The sequence below is a fragment of the Pistacia vera genome, unplaced genomic scaffold, assembly GCF_008641045.1.
Source record: "Pistacia vera cultivar Batoury unplaced genomic scaffold, PisVer_v2 Contig78, whole genome shotgun sequence".
NCBI classification, from domain to species: domain Eukaryota; kingdom Viridiplantae; phylum Streptophyta; class Magnoliopsida; order Sapindales; family Anacardiaceae; genus Pistacia; species Pistacia vera.
This window is the reverse complement of record NW_022196645.1, coordinates 2,064,795-2,087,816: the sequence shown is the minus strand read 5'-3', so window position 1 is coordinate 2,087,816 and position 23,022 is coordinate 2,064,795. Positions and strand designations below refer to the sequence as shown.

Below are 23,022 nucleotides of genomic sequence, written 5' to 3'. Positions count from 1 at the left end.
CTTTGTGTTCAAGTGTACACTCAAAAACTTAGATGCAAAGAATAGTTCATCCACAAGCATTTTTAGTTATTACTGATCGTATATAAAGTTTCTCACCTGTATATTGCTTTCGAGGAATGACCCAACTCCTCTATTACGCACTAAATTATCAACAGCAGGCTGAAGCCTAGCAACTTGGCAATCGTCTTATTTCTTCTAGGGTTCACTCTCAAGGAAACCACCAACAAGCTTCCTCTCTTTTATCCAGTATGTTCCAAACTTACGCACTGACATGCTGATCATGTTTCTAATATCACCGCCTCACCAACATTTTCACCATAAAAATGCCATGAAGATGCGAAGACTCGAGAATAGAAGTATGGGAGTAGTCATATTCCTCAATTGTTTTGCCTCCTCCCTTGCCTTGATGGCTTTCCGGCCTGCTCCGCTGTTTTTGTAGGCTGGCTACATGCTCACCCTTCTCATCTCATTATACAATTTCACGGGAAAGTAGCGACATCTCCCACAGCATACACATCAGGAACACTAGTCCTAAAAAATGCATCAGTCTTTATTCCATCTTTCTCCTCTTCAACCTGCCCCATGAATAACGTGCGAGAGGTCTAGCTTCTACATCAACAAAAACAATGTCAGCTTCCAGCACTCTACCATCCTTTAGTTAACTTCTTTGACTCACCATTAGAGTCAGCTGTAAATCCTCGGATGTGTTCCTTAAACAATTTTGATCCCTTTATAAGCACAATAACCCCATAAGCAGCAATACCAGCAGTGAAAAGTCGAAACATGCACCATGTTCAGGATAAACCATAGTACCATCCAAATTATTGATTCGTAAAGCGGCACTAACCTCAAGACCGATATATCCTCCTCCAATAACCACAGCCTTCCTCTTCTCTTTGCTTTAACCGCTTCCACCAACTTATCAGCATCATCAATTCTCTCAAGTAGAAGATATTTTTCGCATCACTTCCTTGTACACCAGAAATCTGCCAACCTTATCGGTGTGGAACCAGTTGCAATTATCATGTTTGATACTGAAGACTTGGCCAGACGCACTAACAGAGCTTGGAAGCAAGATCTACTTGAATAATTTCTGTCCTAAGGATCAATTTTATCCTTTCTCTATTGTACCACTCAGGAAGTTGTCTCTCTCCTCCCCTTCCACACCACATGGAAATCTGGAAGTCTAGCAGGTCGCTCAGGAGAAGATATTCCTTGCTAAGTGTGAGATGTTCATATGGAGCCACTGCTTCTTTGGAAATTGCAAGCTCTCCTCTTCTAAACACCTTGCTTAACAAACTCTCTAGCTGCATATCCAGCACCACGCCACCACCAAGGATCACATACTTGAATTCATAACAGCATCAGCCCATCTACAAAAGATGATATTGGTTTTAGCATTACATAGATAGATTTTTCTCAGTCACAAAATTAAAGTTCAAGATACATAATATCATAACTAAACGGAAAAGGTTTACTAAATCACATTCACTAGAATCATCAGTTTAGCAAACAAGAGTTAAAAAACAGAACGGATAATACTAGATATACAAATATTTCATAGGAACTTGTGTCATAAGTGAATGGATGAATCATATAAAAGAAACTCAAACTAAACATAGATGATGACATTCAATGAAAGTTGTGACACACAGTTTTTTATTTTATTTGTACCATGTAGCCCACTCAATGAAACAGATGCAGGCAAAGTAGTTGGATAATATTTGTGAACAATGTGGCATCAAAACGTTTATGGTGATCCATTAACTTGTCGCTTTTTTTTTTTTTTTTTTTAAGTTTTCATTCTATATTTTCTATGTAAAAATAGCAACATTTGCAAATTTGTCATTTTTTTTTAAATACACAAAAAAGAAAAGAATAATAATATACATATATGACTAAAAGATTTAAAATATAGAAGATAAACCATGATGTTTCATTCTCAGCTTCATTAAAAATTCATATTTTCACACTAGACACATTTTAAAACATCATTTTTTGATATTTTTACGAAAAACAGTAAAGTTGCAATTTCAAAATTTAGAACACAAAATATCACTCCTTTTTTTTATTTTTCATTTTTTAATTTGATATTGTTTCACAATTCCAATGCGTGTCTAAATAATGACTCCCTAGTGTACTCCAAGAGGACGCCACCAACAAGGATCATGTATGATGTGTCAATCAAACATCATCAATTTCAGAAGTAAGCTAGTAGTACACACATAAAGTTTCACAATAGAGAGCAAAAGTAAAATATCAATTGCAACTAATGCAAGTTACATCCAAACCCATGGAAATTCAGCACAGGCTTGATTAGAGATATATCAAGACATAAGTTAAATGAAAGAAAAAAATATTTGTTAATTATCTTTAACTCAGAAAATTTATTCGAACAACAAGTTTGAAAATAACACAAGTCAATCAGAGAGAAATCCAACCAGAGAAGATTACAAAGAATGGATCATCAAGATAGAGGTATCAAACAAGCTTACTTCAATTTTTGTATCACTAAGATAAAAAAATAGCTTAGGAATGGAGACAGCGAATTTCTTTTGTATGTATATTGAATTTCAGTAATACTACCTTTCCTAAGCTTGATTTCGACCTCTTTGTTTCAGTGATATAGATAAAAACTTAGATGCAATGAATGGTTCATATCCCATTAGCATTTTACATTATTACTGATCCATATATAATTTCTCACCTGTATATTGCTTTCGAGGACGACCCAACTCCTTTATTACTCATTAATTATCAACAGTAGCTGAAGCCTAGCAATGTCAGCATCTTCTTATTTCTTCTAGGTTCCACTCTCAAGGAAAGCACCAACAATCTTCCCTCTTTTATCCAGTATGTTCCAACTTACGCACTGAACATGCTGTTCCTGTTTCTAAATAACACTGCCTCCAACATTTTCACCTAAAAAATGCCATGAGAATCGAAGACTCGAGAATAGAAGTATGGAGGGTAGTCATATTCTCAATTGTTTTTGCCTTCCTCACTTGCCTTGATGGCTTTCACAGCCTGCCAGCTGTTTGTAGGCATGGCCTACATGCTCAACTCTTCTCATCCATGTACAATTTCACAGGAAAAGTAGAGACATCTCCCCACAGCATACCCATCAGGAACACTGTCCTAAAAAATGCATCAGTCTTTATTCCATCTTTCTCCTCTTCAACCTGCCCCATGATAACGATGTAGAGGTCTAGCTTCTACATCAACAAAAAACATGTCGGCTTCCAGCACTCTGCCATCCTTTAGTTTAACTTCTTGACATCACCATTAAGTCAGCTGTAAATCCATCAGATGTGTTTCCTTTAACAATTTTGATCCTTTATAGCAAATAACCCTCATAGAAAGCAGCAATACCAGCAGTGAAGAGTCGAAACATGCACCATTGTTCAGGATAAACCATAGTAACATCCAAATTATTGATCGAAAAGCGGCACTAACCTCAAGACCGATATATCCTCCTCCAATAACCACAGCCTCCTCTTCTTTCTTTGCTTTAACCGCTTCCAGCAACTTACAGCATCATCAATTTCTCTCAAGTAGAAGAATATTTTTTGCATCATTTTCCTTGTCACACCAAATCTGTCAACCTTATCGGTGTGCAACCAGTTGCAATTATCAATGTTTGATACCTGAGAACTTGGCCAGACGCACTAACAAGAGCCTTGGAACCAAGATCTACTTTAATAATTTCTGTGCTAAGGATCAATTTTATTCTTTCTCTATGTACCACCGGAAGCTGTCTCTCTCCTCCACTTCCACACACACATGAAATATGGAAGTCTGCAGGTGGCTCAGGGAGAAGATATTCGTTGCTAATTTTGGGACTGTCATATGAGCCACATCTCTTTTGGACAATTGCCAGCTCTCCTTGCTCAATACCTTGTTTACAAAATCCTAGCTGCATACCAGCAGCCACCCACACCAAGGATCACATACTTGAAGAATTCATGATCAGCACTGCAGCTCTGTGAAAGATTATATCCAAATTAGCATTCAAACAGATGATATTTCTTAATCACAAAAGTTCATTTCAAGATACACTTGAGTATATACTATTAAGGAAGATGCATTCTTTTGTATGATAAAGTTCTAAAGACACCACTATTTAACTATTTATTCATTGACCAAAGTGGTCATTCCAAGCAAAGGAATAAGCAAGGGAATTAGTTTAATAAAAGGAAACTTTTAACATTAAAAAGGTAACGATGCATAAACTAAGACTTAAATCACCCAGAGACCGTGGATGTTCATTATCCAGAAGAGAGGTTTTACCTTCATTTCTGAGATTGATCGGAGAAGGAACACTAATAATTAGCATATTGTTTCCAAAACACGATAAATTTTTACATATCCAAATTTTGAAGAAGAGAATTTAGCTTTGAAAATAAAAACACCATATAAGGTACTGTGCCTCGTAAATATGACACTATCTGTCATACAAATTTGAGTTCACAACTTCAATACTAACTAAAATTACCTAGTATAAACACAGTAACACATAACCCACAGTTCAGCACAAATTGATATACGTCATTGAGATAAAAGTCTAATTTTTTTTTTTTTTTTATTTTTTTTAAGACCATAGCTTCTTTTAAGGCGTTTTTCACTGATCCTCATGGTCTAATTTTTAAACTGTGGATTGCTTTTGAAGCTTTTTAAATTCTATCAATCTTTATAGATTATTGCATCATTAATGTCAATCCATCAGAATCTTACCACAGAATATTTATTGAGAAAATAAAACTATTACCATAGAGGCCAAAAAATCAATGCATTTATTGCAGATTTTAATGGATGAGGATATGATATGTGATTATCTATATATATAATATATATATATATATATATATATTATTGATGAAATTCTATTAAATGAATGTGCAAAAATAGGGTAGTCTGTTCCACCAAGAGTACTTCGTTATGCTTTACATTTCTAAATTGCATAATTTCTGAAAAAACGAAGCAAAAACAAAATGTCCAGTATCCCTTCTGCCTATAAGGAACAATTAGCAATATAAAACTTTAAAAATGAAAAAAATGTAGGATTTCTAGATTAGAATATGATCAATTCAGGAGTTATCCAAGTCTCATCTAGTTTAAGAGATTGAAATAAAAAGAGATAATATTAGTCTAGATCTTAATCCTAGTCTAAGAGTTATCTACTTGGGTCTTAGTTCAATTATATAAATAGAGTTTGTAATACAATCATATATGCAGGTTCCTCTGGCCGGAAAAATTAATAATGGCGAAGACTGCTATGACCGGTAGAAGACAGGAGAGAAGTCCAAGTCCTCCAAGGAGCAAGAGTCCTCCAAGGGATTCAAGTTCAGGATCCTCCTCAAGCTGATGATCCTCCTCAAGCAGCAAGGATCAGCGTCATCTAACTGTTCATAATAATGTGGACCAGAACTCCATTCAAATTAGTATTCATAAACTGAATGGTAGAAATTATGTACCATGGTCTCAGGCTATGAAATTAATGATAAGAGGGAAAGGAAAGTTGGGCTACTTAACTGGAAGTGTTAAAGCTCCAGAAGAAGATGATTCGGCATATGAGAAAGTGATGTCAAGAATAGCATTGTTATGACTTGGTTGATCAACTCAATGGAAGAGGAGTTTGGACGGCTCGTCTTATTTCTTCCCACAACGAAGGACATTTAGGAGATGGCAAAAGAGACATATTAAGACATGGGAAACTCAACGCAGGCTTTTAAGTTAAAAACAAGCTTGAGGGAGACCAAACAAGATGGTATGTCGGTCACTCAGTACTATAGTATTTTAGCTCAATTATGGCAAGAACTGGACATGTTTGTGGAGTCTAATTGGAGTTGTACTCTGGACAGCGTTAAATATAGAAAGATGTTAGAAATAAAGAATTTTTGAGTTCTCGGCTAGACTGAATAAGGAGCTTGATGAAGTACGAGGTAGAGTTCTAGGCAAGGATCCTTTCCCCTTTATTCGAGAGGTGTGTGCAGAGATCAGTAGGAGGAAAGTAATGATGGGTGGATCTGCTTCTTCAGGTATTTTAAAGTCTGTTACCTAGGTCAGAAGGTTCAGCCCTAGCATCTAAGGGTTGGAAGGATTCAACGGAAGATCAAAAATTGTGGAGGAAAGGAGAGAAGAAATGGTGTGATTTTGGCCGTAAACCAGGGCACTTTAAGGAGACCTACTGGAAATTACACGGCAGGCCAATAAAGCTTACAAATTGGAAGGCTAATAAGAATGGAGGGAAAGGTTTTATTGCTGAAGTTGAAGGAAATATTGTCCAGAATTCAGAAGGAAAGGAGTTTTTACCATTCAGTAGAGAACAATTGGAGCATTTGCAAGAACTTCTCAATCAATCTAATTTGGTTGGGCACTCATGTTCTTTTGCTAAAACAAATAACTCTCATTCAACCTTACGTGTAGATCTTGAAACGGCTAAGCTATGGGTAATAGATTTTGGAGCTTCTGATCATATATCTGGTAATTCAAATGTTTTTATATATTATACCCTATGTTATGGGAATTTGAGTGTGAAAACGACTGATGGCTCAATGGCAAAGGTGGCTGGTAAAGGCACAGTGAAGCTTTCAAGAAATATATCTTTAAATTCAGCTCTCCATGCGCCAGATTTAACTTGTAACTGATTGTCTATTAACAAATTCACTAAAGAACTGAATTGTGTAGCTCAGTTTTCCTCTACTTGCTGTGAATTTCAGGATTTTCATCGGGAAGGATGATTAGCAATGCTAGAGCAAGAGGGGGACTCTACTACTTTGATAAAGCATAATCTGAGAATAACAGTGGAAATAAAGACATAGTTTCTAGGTGTAATTCTTTCTCTACTTCAACTGATTTAGAAATTATGCTATTGCATCGTAGACTAGGACACCCTAGCTTTCCTTATTTACAAAAATTGTATCCATTGTTATTTAGAAATAAAAGTTTATTTTCTTTTAAGTTATGAAACTTGTCAACTTGCAAAACACACCACGTCTGTTTATCCAACTCCTAACCATAAGAGCTCCAGGACTTTTTCAATAATTCCTAGTGACATTTGGGGGCCATCTAGAGTTACAAATATTGTAGGGTCTAAGTGGTTCATTGCGTTTATCAATGATCACACTAGAGTATGTTGGGTATACCTAATGAAAAACAAGTCTGAAGTAGGTCAATTGTTTAAAAACTTTCATTCAATGGTTGAAACTCGGTTTCGAGAAAAAATCCAGGTTTTACGGACTGATAATGGTAAGGAATATTTTCACTCTATCCTAGGAAACTACCTGCTACATCATAGGATTGTACATCAAAGTTCTTGTGCTAATACCCCGCAACAAAATAGGATAGTTGAAAGAAAGAATAAGCACCTATTAGAAGTAGCTAGAGCCTTAATGCTTACCATGAATGTATCAAAGTATTTTTGAAGTCATGCGATTTTAATAGCTACATATTTGATAAATAGGTTACCTACTAGAGTTCTGGATTTTCACACACCTCTTAAGACTTTGCTAAAGATCTTTCCTAGTTGTAGGATCCTAAATACTTTACCCTTAAAGGTGTTTGGATGTGTTGCTTTTGTACATGTTATGTCTCCTAATAGAGGAAAGCTAGACCCTAGGGCCACTAAATGTATCTTCCTCGGATATTCTCCCACACAAAAAGGCTATCAGTGCTATCATCATGTAAAGAGAAAATTATATGTCTCATACTAAACCTGACATAGCCTTTCGGGTGAGTGTAGTGAGTCAACATATGCATAACCCACAGGAGAAGCATTTTGAGTCAGTGAGTAGGATTCTGAGGTACCTTAAAATAACCCCTAGGAAGGGGCTGTTTTTTGGCAAAAAGAATGAAAGGTGTGCAGAAGCATTTACGGATGTGGACTGGGCTGGTTCTGTGGATGATAGAAGATAGACCTCAGGTTATTGCACTTTTGTTTGGGGAAATTTAGTAACATGGAGAAGTACGAAGCAGAACGTGGTAGCTAGAAGTAGTGCTGAGGATGAGTTTCGTGCTATGGCTCATGGGATTTGTGAACTAATATGGCTAAGAAGACTCTTGGGAGAGCTTGGAATCAAAAGTGCGAAGCCTATGAGGTTGTACTGTGACAACAAGGCTGTGATTGGGATAGCAAACAATCTAGTCATCATGATAGGACTAAGCACGTTAAAATAGACAAACATTTCATCAAGGAGAAGATAGAATATAAGTTGTTGTGTGTTACCTACTTGCCTACAAGTCAGCAAACAGCAGATATTCTTACAAAAGGACTGCCTAGACAGTTGTTTGATAATCTAGTTTCCAAGCTAGGAATGATAAATATCTATTCACCAGCTTAAGGGGGAGTCTAGGATTTCTAGATTAGAATATGATCAATTTAGGAATTATCTAAGTCTTATCTTGTTTAAGCGATTGAAATAAAAAGAGATAATATTAGTCTAGAGACCTAATCCTAGTCTAAGAGTTATCTACTTGGATCTTAGTTCAATTATACAAACACAGAGTCTATAATACAATCATATATGCTTGAAACACAAGATTATCAGGATTTGTTTTCTCTTGATTTCAAAAAAGTATTTCATATATAATGCAATATTTCTTTAAAACTAAAACAATACAAGACTGTGTCCTCTATGTTTCTATTATGCAATTCATAATGGATTATTGAATATTGTATTCTAGGCTTAATTTTAGTTTTTATGAATATAGAGGAATCAAAAACATAGTTTTCTTTCATTTTCGAGATTGATGGACATTAAAAACTAGCTTCCATATTGAGATAATTTTTTTCTTTTTTAATATTTATATTGAAATTGAGTAATACTATCTTTTCTATCTTTTCCAAATTTGTATATCAGCCTTTAATTATATTTATATTTTCTCACCTGTCTTCTTCTTTAGAGGAAAAACCCAGCTCCTCCTTCAAAACATCCAAATAATCAACTGGAGGCTGGTGCCTAGCAACTTTGGCAATGGCCTCATTTTCTTGAGAAGTCCCATTCATAAGGAAAGCTCCAGTAATCTTGCCCGTTTCTATCCAAAACGTTCCAAACTTATGATTTCCTGCTGCGAGATCAGTGTCTCCAACCAGTAAACTCCTTCCAAAATTGCTACCATAGAACTTCCACGAGAGATCAAAAGAACGAGAAAAAAGGTAAGGGAGATAGTCATATTCCTCAATTGTTTTGCCTCTCTCACTTGCCTTGATAGCCTTCACAGCCTGCTCAGCTGATTTGTAGGCATGGTCAACATGCTCAAATCTTCTCATCTCATTGTACAATTTCAAAGGGAAAGTAGCAACATCTCCCACAGCATAAACATTAGGAACACTTGTCCGGAAAAATGCATCAGTCTTTATTCCACCCTCCGCCTCTTCAACCTGCCCCTTGAATAATGATGTCAAAGGTCTAGCTTCTACATCAACAAAAACAATGTCAGCTTCTAGCACCCTGCCATCCTTTAGTGTCACTTCTTTGACGTCTCCCTCGGAGTCAATTGTGAATCCAGCAGCAACTGTTCCCTTAATAATTTTGATTCCTTTATTGGCATAATAACCCTCATAGAAAGTAGCAATACCAGCAGTGAAGAACCAAGGCCCACACCATGGCTCAGAATAAACCATAGTAACATCAAAACCGTTGATTCTCAAAGCTGCACTGACTTCAAGACCTATGTATCCTCCTCCAATTATCACAGCCTTCCCATTTTTCTTCTCCTCAATCGCATCAACCAATATGTTAGCATCATCAATGTCTCTCATGTAGAAGATATTTTTTGCATCAGTTCCTTGTACACCAAAATCTTTCAACTTTACTAGTGTGGAACCAGTTGCAATTATCAATGTTTGATACCTGAAGACTTCGCCATATGCACTAACAAGATCCCTGGAAGTAAGCTTTACTTCAACAATTTCTGTGCTAAGGATCAATTCTATTCCTTTCTCTATGTACCACTCAGGAAGCTGTCTCTCTCCTCCACTTCCAACACACACATGGAAATCTGGAAGTCTAGCAGGTCGCTCAGGGAGAAGATATTCCTTGCTAAGTGTGAGACGTTCATATGGAGCCACTGCTTCTTTGGAGATAATTGCAAGCTCTCCTCTCTTAACACCTTGCTTAACAAACTCTCTAGCTGCATATCCAGCAGCCACACCACCACCAAGGATCACGTACTTGAATTGTTTTTCTGCCAATTGTTTATCAAGATATAGATATTAGAATGGTTTCAAAAAAAGTTTTTTTGGAGTTGAAAAGCCATTTAAATTAACAAAAAAGAGAAACAAAAATCATTTTAACTTTCTATAAACACGTAAGAAAGACAGATCATACCAGTATCCTGCATCTCCATGCTTTCATAATCAGCATTAGCATCAGCATCCTCATAAGCATCTCTACAAAAATATTATCTTGGTTTCAGCGTTTGATTAGAGTGCATTTCACAATCACAAAATATCAAATTGAAGATTCAAGCTGCCTTGCATAAAACACTTGCTGGAGAACAGAGAACAGTTTCCCAATAGATAATTACCTTTACAAATTAAATTTCATAAATGCCAGCTCATCAACAATCCGTATTCAACATATACAAATTCACAAAATGATCGATTTTGGATATATACCAAAAGAATTAATAAAGGAAGACAAAAGAAAACTGTGAATTACCTTTAAATATTATCAAAAAATTTCATGCCTAATAAAGATGCATTGAATTGTAAGAGAAATTGATTATCAGGGTTAAGGTTCAAAACTAACATGATATTGTTTAAAAAAAAAAAAAATTAATTTTAAAAATAATAGTAGTTTAAATTCTGATGAAAAATTAAGCGCAGAAAAAGAAAACAAGAGATTGATGTAAACAATTCAAGAATTTAAAGTGATGGTAACTTTTAAACAATACTTCACATACCTGTCCATTGAAGAAATAACGGATTCTGCTGAAATTCTTAATCCAACGTTCTTCACATGTACTTTCTGGAGCTTGGGTGTCACCTGGTTTCCGCAACCAAAAGTCTTCATTTTTGGACATCGACAGATGATTAATATTTCCAAAGCTAAGAACTCAATAGCATTGACCCCTGAGTAGAAACAAGTGAGGCTGTCCAGATCTTCAAGTTCCATGCAATACAAACGACAAAACACAATCTTCCTTGTTGATCCGCCTTTTTCTCCTTCATCTGTGACTATTTTTTCTATTGCTGAGCAATGTGATAGTCTCAGTTTTCTGAGCTTTACTAGGCTTTTGACAATGGGGGGATCGAAAAGCCTTTTCAGTTTCTTGCAATAACTTATGGCAACGCATGTCAGGTTTCCCAAACTTGGAGAGGTTGTGGCTTGATCATTTGTTCCAAAGATGTCCTCCAAGTTACAGCAATAACTTATCTCCAATTTTTCCAAACAACCAAGGGTTTGCAATAGAGCTGGTGAAAATAGTTTTACCAACTTCTGGCAATGTTCCAAATTTATTCTCTTCAAGCTATGCAAGCTTACATTTTGAATGTCACCCTTCCAGATATGTGTCATCTTAGGCAGTAAGATTAATTCTAGATCCTTCAATGATGAGAACAACTTTGTTTCTCCAGTTGCATTCTCAAGCCCTTCAAAATCAAATATATTTAACACTGATTTACAGGCACATGCCTTGAAAGTTTCCAGATTTTGTAACCTCTGTAACAAATGACTTGCAACAATGTTTACTATCAGATCGCACCATTTCACCTCCAAAAATTTTAATTTACTAAAGGAGTCTGTTGGCAATGGACCATGACATATTTCAACCAATTTGGGAATTTTATTGATATGCAATTCCTCCAAATTGTGGAAAGTTAAATTTCCTGCGCATTCCAGTGTATTTTGCAGGCTTTCTACCTCACAAGATTTGATAGCAAGAGACTTCAATTCATTGAGGCCTTCTTTAGCTAGGTCACGGAAGACTGTATCGAAATTGGAAATTTCACTAAAAAATAAATTCTCACTTCTTTTTAGCAAACTTTTAATCCAATCAAATTTGTCAACATTCTTCATGTGTGAGAGCATCAAATTTCTTGAGTACTTATCTGCATCCCAATAATCGTCTTCCAGACCTATCTCTAAGATAAAGCTAGATAAGTTTTGGAACGGCATTTTATCAGGCAACAAAATGGGATTTGGCATAAAAATTTGCAAGCTTGTTAGATGAGACAAGGCCCTGAACTCATCAAGCTTAGCGGAAACTCTTCTGGAACCCTGAAAATTGTTGTGCCTAAAACCTTTAATCATGTACAACTCTTCTAATTTATGAAGACAAGATAGGACACCATGTGATATTAGTGTTAGCTCTCTACACTGTCTCAGATCTAGCAACCTCAGATTACATAATCGTTTAAAGGATGTAGGGACCACTTTAACATTAGAACCAAAAAAACTAAGAATCTCCAGGTTCCTCAGCTCTCCGATTACAGATAAGTCACCCAACTTGCAAAACTTAAGATATAATGTTCTAAGATTTACAAGTAAAGAAAGTGACTTAGGCAGCAAAAAAATCGAGGTTTGACTCAAGTCTAGAATTTTTAGATCTTTCATTCTTTGAAAGAAATTGTTGGAGACCACCAATTTAGAGTTTTGCTGCAATAATAAGGCTTGCAAGTTTGGACATTCCAACTCCTCAGGTACTTCTTGAATATCATGTGATATCAGTGACATACCCATAAGATCTTTATTTGTGTCTCTGCTGGGCCATTCTTTTAGTATAATGCCATCTTTCACCATGAATGTGTGATTGTATTTATGTGCTAATGTTAATGCAATAACGCGAACAACATCATGCATTTTTACACTTTCTTCAACACATTCATTGTCATTGATCAAAAGAAAAGATGAGGTGAGGGTACTTACAACATTATGTGTTTTGACTTTGACATCCACCATCATCGTATCTTTGAACCACCGTAGACCCATCCCATAGCTAACTAAATCTTCAACTGGAATTTGGAAATCCTCTGGGAATACGCTGCAGAATAAGAACATTGATTTTGCTTCCTCACATTCTAGATAGTTGTAGCTTAACTCCAGAGCTGTAACTATTTTTTCATTAATCCCTTCAATCTTTGTTGGGGAGAACATTTTAAGTTGTTGTGCTGCATCGCTCCACAAATGCTTGTTCTTATTTTTCAATGCTCTTGCTAAAGTTACAATTGCAATTGGCCAACCCTTACATTCATGAACTATCTCTTTAGCAAATTGGTTGATATCAGAATTTACAACATCCAAGCCAACAATGCTCTTGAACAGGTCCCATGATTCCTGATTTGGTAAGCTTTCAACAGAAAATGTCTTTTGACAAACCATTTCATCACAAACATTTCTGCTTCGTGAGGTGAGTATAATTTTACAACCTCTATGGTTACTCCCAAAAGGAATACCAATCTCATCCAATTCAATTCTTCCCCAAATGTTATCCAATATAACAAGGATTTTATTCTCTTCCATGATTCTTTTCTTCAGGGAATGTGCTCTTGATGATGTGGCATTGTTATTCGAAATTTTAAAACCTAACATGCGAGCAATATTCCCTTGAATATTAAGAATACTTGAGGTCTTAGTCACAACTGCCATCACTACTGCATCATATAACTTCCTTTCTTTTGCTTGTTTGCCAATTTCTTTGACCATCGTGGTCTTACCCACGCCTCCTATCCCATATATTCCAATTATGCTGACGTTATCATCATTCAAGGACCTCACAATTTCCTTCATTATTGATCGTCTTGATTCCAAAGTGTCTGAAAATTCCAAAGATGATCCCTGTAGAAGAGAAGGATGAGACACACCAATTAAAACACAACAAGATTAATTTCATTAAGTTTGACAAAAGTTGTATTAAATCTGCGAGTAAACTAAAATTTTATAATACAAATGATTTCAAACTATAGTTTCCAAATTTTGTACAAAAAAATTGCAAGTCCTTTTCTTGCTTTGTAGTGTACTAAAAAACAAAGAATTGTGTTGGAACTAACATTGACAAAGAAATTCATATTCGAAAGAGCCAATAGAATCTTTTGTACATGCGTATAGAAGATATTAACACAGAAAAAACAAAAAAGTGAATTTTGATTTTTACATTGAAAATTTGACGTGATAAAGAAAGAAAATGAAGGAGAATATAAAAAGAAAATGATATTACACCTGTTGGGTGATATGAGTATCTCAAAGAAGTACGATTTGTCTATAAAGTGTTTGACAAAATTCCTAGTCACTCACACCGCAGTGGTATAAAAAAATTCTCTAATTTCCCTTCACATTTCAGAAATTACCTAATACCTTCCCTCAAAGCCATTAAGTGACGGTCAAACGAGTGCGTAAAATTTCCAAGAGGAGAGAAGCTGCAACCCATGGTGCACTACCGTAGAATCAGTCGCATGCCATAGTGCTCTGCCATATTCACCGCCTCTATTCATCTCACCTCCGTGAGTAAGAGATGTAAGCGATGTCGTAAAGTTAATAAACACCATCTCCGACGAAAAATATGACCGGAAACAGCCTAACCCACCGCCTAAAAGCTGAATTGCAAAGTAACTTCTTCGATTTTTTTTTTTACAAGCGTCAGCGTACCGCCACCAGCTCTAAAGTCTCCACGTTTGAATTTGATAACCGATGCTAGTTTTGTCGCCAAATGAGCTGCCGATCGCAACTTATAAGCCGAACAATAATGGAACTCTGGCGAAAAACGCCAACGAATCATGGTTATCACCATTCAGATATGTTGAATGACACCATTTCGTCGTCTGAGGAGATGCCTGATTAAGGGCCAAATGGTAATTGCCATTTATGAAGGTTAATAGAGGGCAAATATATAATGTTGCATTCCCTGTGAACCTTACCATCAGGGCATAAACAAACAGCTCTAAGCTGAGGTGATAGCCAAGCCGATCAGCTCACGAGGAAAGCTCGCGTTACTCTGCTCAATAGACAAGCCGAGTCTCGATGTTCCAAATACTCGGCTCATCAAGCTCACGAGCCGAGCCGAGTCGTCAAAAAACATAAAATAAATATATTTTTTTTTTCCCTCCCCCATATGGGCCATATCTCTTCTTTCTCTCTTTTGTCCCTCTTCTTCATCGTGAAAAGAGAATCTCTTCTTCTTCATTTTTCTCCCCGTTCTCTTCTTCTTTTTTTTCCCCTTATTTCTCCTCTTTCATTGGGATTTAGTGGACGAAGAAGATGCTGAACAAGAAGTTATTGAAGGTTTAGTCAGTGTTAGAGATGATGGAACAACCATAGTTGAAGATGAAGTTTCAAATTTCATTCGATCATTTCTACAAACATCTTGAGGAACAGTTATTAATCTCTAATCTCTGTTGGAAACATGGTGACTACTAAGAATAGAAAGAAATCCAGATTTTGAGTTGCCTTTATTTTGTTTCCAGGAGTGTGCAGAGACTAGAGAGTCTTATTTTTTCGATTATTTTGGAAAAAGGAAAAAAGAAGAAGAAGAAATAAGGGTTAGCATAACAAGCAGTTATGCAGGAAGTGAAGAAAGGGGAAGAAGACAGAGAGAGACATACGGTAGGTAATTTGGACAGCCTGGTGTTCGAATTTGCTCTGAAAATGAATTTGTATAGCGGTATTCCCCCAAGTTCCAACCATCTTCATCTGGAGCTCCTCCATACACGAGCACCTCACGAGTTTCAGCAGGCTCGAGCTCAATTATACATTTTGGGTGTCGAGTTCAAGCTCGATCTCGAACTCGAAATTGTAGCTCACGAGCTGAGCTCGAGCCAACAAATACTCGGTTTGGCCCCCTAACTCTAGGCAGAGGCATTAGATAATTTATGAAACGTGAAGGGAGCTTAGGAAGAATTTTGTATACCTCTGGGTGTCAGTAACTGAATCTGAAACCTTAGTGGAGGTGAGGGATAATAACCCTATACATCATTAAACTGCCTTTTCAACATATACATCTTTGAAGTTTGAACTAATGTTTTAATAACCGAGGTAAAACCCAGCAAAATTTTCGAGTCCTGGTTTCACTAAACGAATACACCCCTAAAAATTACAGTTAAGTTCCTAGAGGTTTGAAATTTAGCAAACAACACCCCAATTACAAATTGGCCGTCGATTGGTTGGCGACGGCGACACACCAAATGCAATCTCAATCAATCCTTGAGTCCATTCCGTAAAACAATCTACCCAAGATATGGTCGAAATCGATTAATTTCGGCCAGATTTGACCAATGCTGGCGTCGACCGATTTCAGCCAGATCTCACCACTGTCGACGTCGACAACCCTCCCCATCACCACAAAAATACTGTCTCATGCACCCGACCAAAACCCATTTGACCCCAACCCCATTTACATCGCCAATCGCCAGCAAAAGTCAATTGTTGCTGTCGCCAGTTTTTTTCGATTTCTAGTCGATTCACTCATCGGAAGTCACCTCCGTCACCACCATTACACTCATCAGCCCTTCCTCTTCAAAAGCCCCAATATCCCGACCTTCAATTGTTCGCCGATCATCATACCAACTTATAAGGTTTTGGGTGAATAGGGAAATTGGTAACCCGACCCGGTGAAAGCCCCAAGTCCCACTTGAACCGGTTCAACTAGTCGGGCCGGGTTGGGTTTTAGAACATTGGTTTGAACCATTCCACATTTTATTAAAACTTCAACGTTCTTTTGCCAAATTACACTTATTTTCAAATAAAAAAACATTGAATAGGAAAAGTTAAACTACATAACTATATCTAAACTCTAAATTTAATTAACTCTTAAATTAATTTACCTAAAATATCCTCATTTTATATGATAAATATATATCTATGTGAATATTAAATGAGAGCTGATTGATATATATTTATAAGAAGTGCCTTTGTATAGTCTTATCAATAATTATAGTTTTCAAAATGCAAAGATTTTGTTTTAAAGACAGTTTTAGCCATAAAATCACGTGAGTTAACGTAATTGTCCTGAATAAAAAATAACAGGTACAAAAGTAGTCAGAATGTACTAAACTACTAAGTCTACCATGGTTCAGCATGTTTAATCAGTATGTTAAATTATCAAGTCTAGTATGGTCTAGCATAATCAAATGTGATATGTTTACATGTCACATCCCATATCACCTAGCGAATGAGATTGGGATTTAGTTTGTAAGGCTTGTTTTGGTTAGGTGGCCCAACATCCTACCATGGCGGAGGTCGGTAAGCCGAATCACCTTAAGTCGTAAGTGTAAGGCTGATGGTATAAGAGCATAGAGTTGCATCTCTACTACAAGTTATATCTTTTGGCTTGGTGGTAAGCACTTGATCCTAACAAGTGGTATCTTTCAGAATAGGTTCCCCTGAGCCAATCATATTATTGTATGTTGACTCCATGGATCATGATTATTTAATATATGAAAGCCATCGTTTATATTATGTAAAGCATATTTCATATGTATGTATTAATATATGCCCTTAGAGTGATTGAACCGTGACGAGGGAATCAAGTAGTGATAAGTCTTGATTGTGAGATCTCTATGATCACTTATGGTGACCATTCTAGAAATGTCTATAGCCCTAGTATTATCATGACCTATGGCATAGATAATACGATAAGACTATTATAGCGTTGAACGACCATATCGAAAGGTAATGACAGATCTCATATGTCAAGATTGTTTGGTGACAACTTGGTGCGATGCATAGGTGCTTGTTATTCATGAGTTCACCAGACTGGCCCATCAAAGGATTCCATATAGATGGTAACCCCTATGTTCATGGAATACATCCTTTAACAGATGGTGGTGCATGTGGTTCTTAGACTTGAGATCATCGGAGTGTCGTGTGTACCTATTGGTATAGTTTGACAATAGCCAAACGTAATCTTGATAGGGTTATCAGTATGACAGTGATTTGCTACATTGAGAAGTACATCATGACTATGGTGCTTCAACAGAGTATTCATTACTCCTGGGTTCAGAAGAAATTATCTTTGTGAGATTGTGGTAAAGGATAACGACTTTGGAATTTATGGCCACAGTGGAATTGAGTTGATGCTCAGTTGGTCGATTGGCCTGATAACTGAATTTGAATATGTCAAGGAGGTTTATACTTGAAGCTGACATTACTTTTATGCTTTAAACCTTGATGAGATAATAGAAGATGAAATGATTTGATTGCACGATAACGATACTGTTGACAGGTAGCAAATACGCTAAATCCAAATATGTCAGGTAGCTATGATGCCTTACTAGAAGTCAATCTTGTTCTGTGTCTAATGAGATGATTAATAGTGTTGATCGCAATATTACTCACTACCAACATGATGAGGAGCCTTTAGGTCACACATAGAAAAGACAATTTAAAGAAGATAACTAGTGAGGGGCATTTTCATCATTTGTTGACAAAGGGGTATTTTGGTAAATCTAATGGAGCAATTAAATTTGCTGGAAAGGTTTTTGCCTAGATCCAATCCTGTATTGGATTTAATATGTAAGATTAGTTATTTATTTAAATATGTATATTGTCGTATATATAGTAAATAAATAAACCGTCATTATTTAAATATATATATATTAGTGTATATATGTTTTAAATGTTGTAAAATCATTATTAGAATATTAAAATAATAATGGCCTAATACTTAGGATTTTGTTAGGAAATCATGAATACTAATTGAATAATTAGTGGAAGGGTATATTTTAAATATATTAGTCAAGGGATATTAGGGTGTGCCTATAAAATGGCACTTTTCCTTAAATTCTTTAAAAGAGCTCATTTGGCCGCCCAAGAGAAATTCATTGAGAGAATTTTTTCTCTCAACTTTCTCACTTACACTATCTTCTTTAAACCTCACAAATCAAACTAGTATATTAATTGTGGGTTGATTCTTGCCTTTGTGTGGATATTGTTGGTTCACTCCTATCCTTGGAGTGTGAGCGTTTTCTTCGGATAGAAAAACGATGGAGCCTCCAAACATGTGTAAGAATCTGAACCTTGTATGAGTTTTGGATGATTTAAAGCATGTAAATATCGTAACTCTCATATATGGATTTTGGGGCTTCTAGGGTTTTAATCGATAAATTTTTGTTTTCTACTGCCTATTTCTTTGATTAAATCCTAACAATGTCAAAGCCTTGTCACAGGTTTGAGTCCCTCGGAGAGCATAATGCTTGGGTCTACATTACTAAGTAGACATGTTTTAGGTGTAGAACGCTCATGAGAATCCCAAAAGCAAACTCATACGGGCTTAGGCCCAAAGCGAACAATTTCTACTTAGTTGGACCCATGATTTGACAAGGTATCAAAGCTAGTTCACTACCTAATAGAATGGGAGTTTGTCACATCCCACATTACTTAGCGAATGAACCTTGGGTTCAATTTATAAGGCTTGGGTTCTCATTACTAAGGAGAAGCATTTTGGATGAAGAACAATGACGAAGCACAAAGGTAAACCTGTGCGGATCTAGGCCCAAAACGGATAATATCTTGACAATGGATTAGAGTGCAACAACTGGTATCAAAGTCAAAATCAACCAACCGAAAATGTGAGGATAATTTAGAGTAGCCGATAAAGGAATACCCTAGATCTGAAAGGGATGAATTGTGACGTCCCACATCACCTATGATCTCCTAATCTATCAAGAAGCATTTTGAGTGCTGGATGTCTTCATGAAAGCCAAAAGCAAACCGTGCAAGCCTAGGCTCAAAGTGGACAATATCTTGACAGTGGGCCAAGGTGTAAAAATATTGTGACACCCCATATCACCTAGAAAAGAGGGGTAAAAGCTAGTTATATAACTTGTAAGTTCCTTAACTATCAGGAGGCGTTTTGAGTAAAGGACACTTGCGTGAAACCCAAAAACAAACCCATGAGGGCCTGGCCCCAAAGAGGGCAATATTTATTCTATTTATCGTTGACAAGACACATTTACCCCTTACCCATTTATTTTAGACCAATGTTTATCAAGTGACGAATTTGAAAGTAAAAAATTAATGGGATGTTCACTGTTAGTGAACCAAAACCATAGACTAAATGTAATTAACTCCTAATTAGTGAACCAAAACCACATAGAGTAAATGTAATTAACCGCTAATTGGTTAACCAAAGCCACATATACTAAATGTAATCAACCCCTAATTAGTGGACCAAAACCACATAGACTAAACGTAATTAACCCCAAATTAGTGAACCAAGACCACATAGACTAAATGTAATTAACCTCAATTTCTGGTTGTATGTGGCCATCAAAGGCCATCTTAACCTAATTGTGGTTGTAAGAGGTTTAGACGGCTAGTCCGGCTTCATCGCAATTGTAAGAGGTCATTTCTAGCCTTGGCAACTATGGAGAGGCCTTGTTCAGCCTTGTCACAACAAGCATGGCCAAATCTTGCATTATCACAGTTGTAAGAGGCCAGATTTGGTAACAAAAATGGTGGGGGAGAAGAAAAATAAGGAAAAAAAGAGTAAGAAAAAAAAGAAGAAAAAAAAATTGGGTGACCCCTAGTTTTGGGCTATTTGAATCCATCAAAGGCCAGTCTAACCTCATTGCGGGTGTAAGAGGTTTAGATGGCCAATCCAGCCTCATTGCGGTTGTAAGAGGTCATTTCTAGCCTTTGATAGTTGCGAGGAGGTTGTTTTTAGCCTTGGGCAACTGCAAAGAGGCCTTGTTCGGCCTCATCCCAACCAGTATGGCTAGATCTTGCTTCATCATAGCTGGAAGAGGCCAGATTTGGTAACAGAAATGGTGGGGAAGAAGGAAAGGGTGAAAAGGGAAAAAATGAAAGAAGAAAGCAAGAACAAGATAAAAAAGACAAGGGTTTTCTAATGAATGCAAAAGGTAAATAATAGCATTCCATTAAACTTTACTGTTTTACTACTAAAACAGTAAAGTTTAACAAAATAAGGGTTAAGATCCAATTTTTTAAACTAGTAGGCACCAATCCCTTGGGGATTTGCAAATTATGCCTATTTAGACATCATCAATTTAGAAAATAAACACATCACATATGTTTAACGAATTATAAGTACTAAGTAGAACTAATATGTATCCAAGTGTTAAATGAATAAATAAGCTATAAAATAAGAAGAGTGATTTTACCTCCTCGCTTTGAGGATCATTGTGGCTAGGCATGGAACCTTGTAATGATTGAGGTTGAGGAGGAGTAAGGAGAGACAGATTATCGAATTTTCCAACTACAAGTTTTCCCACCTCTTGGAGTTGGAAAATCCCGAGAGCCTTTTTTGTCGCCTCCTTACTCAGTTTGTAACGTGAACTGATATTGAGGCACATCTTTGCTTTGGCTTCATCTTCCAAAACATTAATTTTATCAACTTCTGCAGTAATTTTATCAACTTCTGCAATCCAGTGTTGAACACCACGTGGGATAAGTTCTCCATTTCTTTTAGCGGCGTCAACCTTTTGCTGTAATCCATCTCTAGTAGCTTTGAGTTCCTCAGTTTGCTTTATTAATTCTTCAATGTTGTCCATGTAATGGCGCTTGTAACCAAGCCGATGGGATGCTGCACCGAACAGGCTGTCCATTTTCTCTGTGTTTGTAATTGTTGAATAAGGATTACGCGTAGGACTTCAAGCATTGGTGTAGGACAAATTTATGGCTTAGTGTGAAGAAAAACCATAAAGCAATGTTATTCTTTTCTTAACAAAGAATTCATGAATAAACAATGAATTACATTCTAAGAAAGGAATCGATAAAAATAAAATAAACAAAGAATATTATGCTGTACTTTAATATAATAAAAGAGAAAAGTTGCATCCTTAAAGCAATGTTAACAATTCACGTGTTTCACAAAGCCAGAGAACTAAAAGAATTTGATGAATTCTTGCAATGTTTCAATTATCATATTCTGTTTAATTACCAGGAGAACCTTAATTGTTTTAGTTAAATTACCAAACTAAATTTCAATAAATTTCCAAGAAAAATAAAGGATGAGGCATTGAGGATAGTGAAAAATGCAGAAGTTGTAAACTAAGATGTGAAAATATTATGAAAATTCAAAGAAATTTACATTATTTTCTTGGATTTATAACATTTACCTTCCCTGTAGTTTCTGAAATTACCGTTGGTCCCTTGGTTATGCGAATTGTCAAATTACCTCCCTTGGCGTAAACTTTTACCATTAAATCTAACTGNTAACAGGCCTGCAATGCAATTTAATTATTAGAACCTGCAGTCACGCCTTGAATATTTTATCTAAAATTGTAAATGAATTGGGGAACTGATTACAGAGAATTGATTTTTTTTTATTTTCAAGATTCTTAAATTTTCTTTTTTTTTTTTCCTGAAAACAATATGATAATAGTAATATTACATACAAAATAAATATAGAAGCTGACATGGTACTATTCTTTTATTGATACACCATTTATCTGCATTTAATAAATTAATTTTTAATATGTATTCATTCATTCACTTTACATAATTTATAGATATAAAATTTATTTGGATGATAATAAAAGAGTTACTCTTAGACATTTGTTACTAATAATTTTTTATTCGTATTTTTATTTACTAGTTAAAGATTAATGAAAATACCCAAAAAAAAAAAAAAAAAAAAAAAAAAAATCTTTCAACACTATGAAATCTATTATTAACAGTTTTCTCATTTCCTTTGCAAAAGTTTTTTAAAAAAAAAAGCAGTTAAAAGAAAATATTTTATGACTGAAAAAACGTAAATTCATTTTCAGGAAACAATGACAAACACTTTTTTTTTTTTTTTTTTGAATACGGATCAAATATAGCAATTCTTTTACTCTGCTCTTATTGCATCTTCAGAAGTTTTTCACTTTTCATTCAATTTTTGATAAACTTGGCCAATGACCCATGTAAATATTCTTGATATTCTTCACTGACAAGCTCATCAGACTGTTTCAAATCCCTTCCATTGCTTACCACTTTTGTTGTTTTAACGTTGTCAATGGCATCAATCTGGGAGGCTCAGATTCATTTTGTTCTTCGCTTGCAGGAGTAAATTTTGGGGATTTCTAGAGTTTGGTGTCTGGCAAATCGGAGTCTCTTCACCGTAGATGTTGTTTAGTTTTTTTTT

The 23,022-nt window shown here is 35.9% G+C and overlaps 1 pseudogene; it reads right to left on the bottom strand.

The window, feature by feature from the left end:
- Positions 1–195: 195 nt before the first annotated feature.
- On the bottom strand, positions 196–3,922 carry LOC116116649 (annotated as a pseudogene).
- Positions 3,923–23,022: the final 19,100 nt, after the last annotated feature.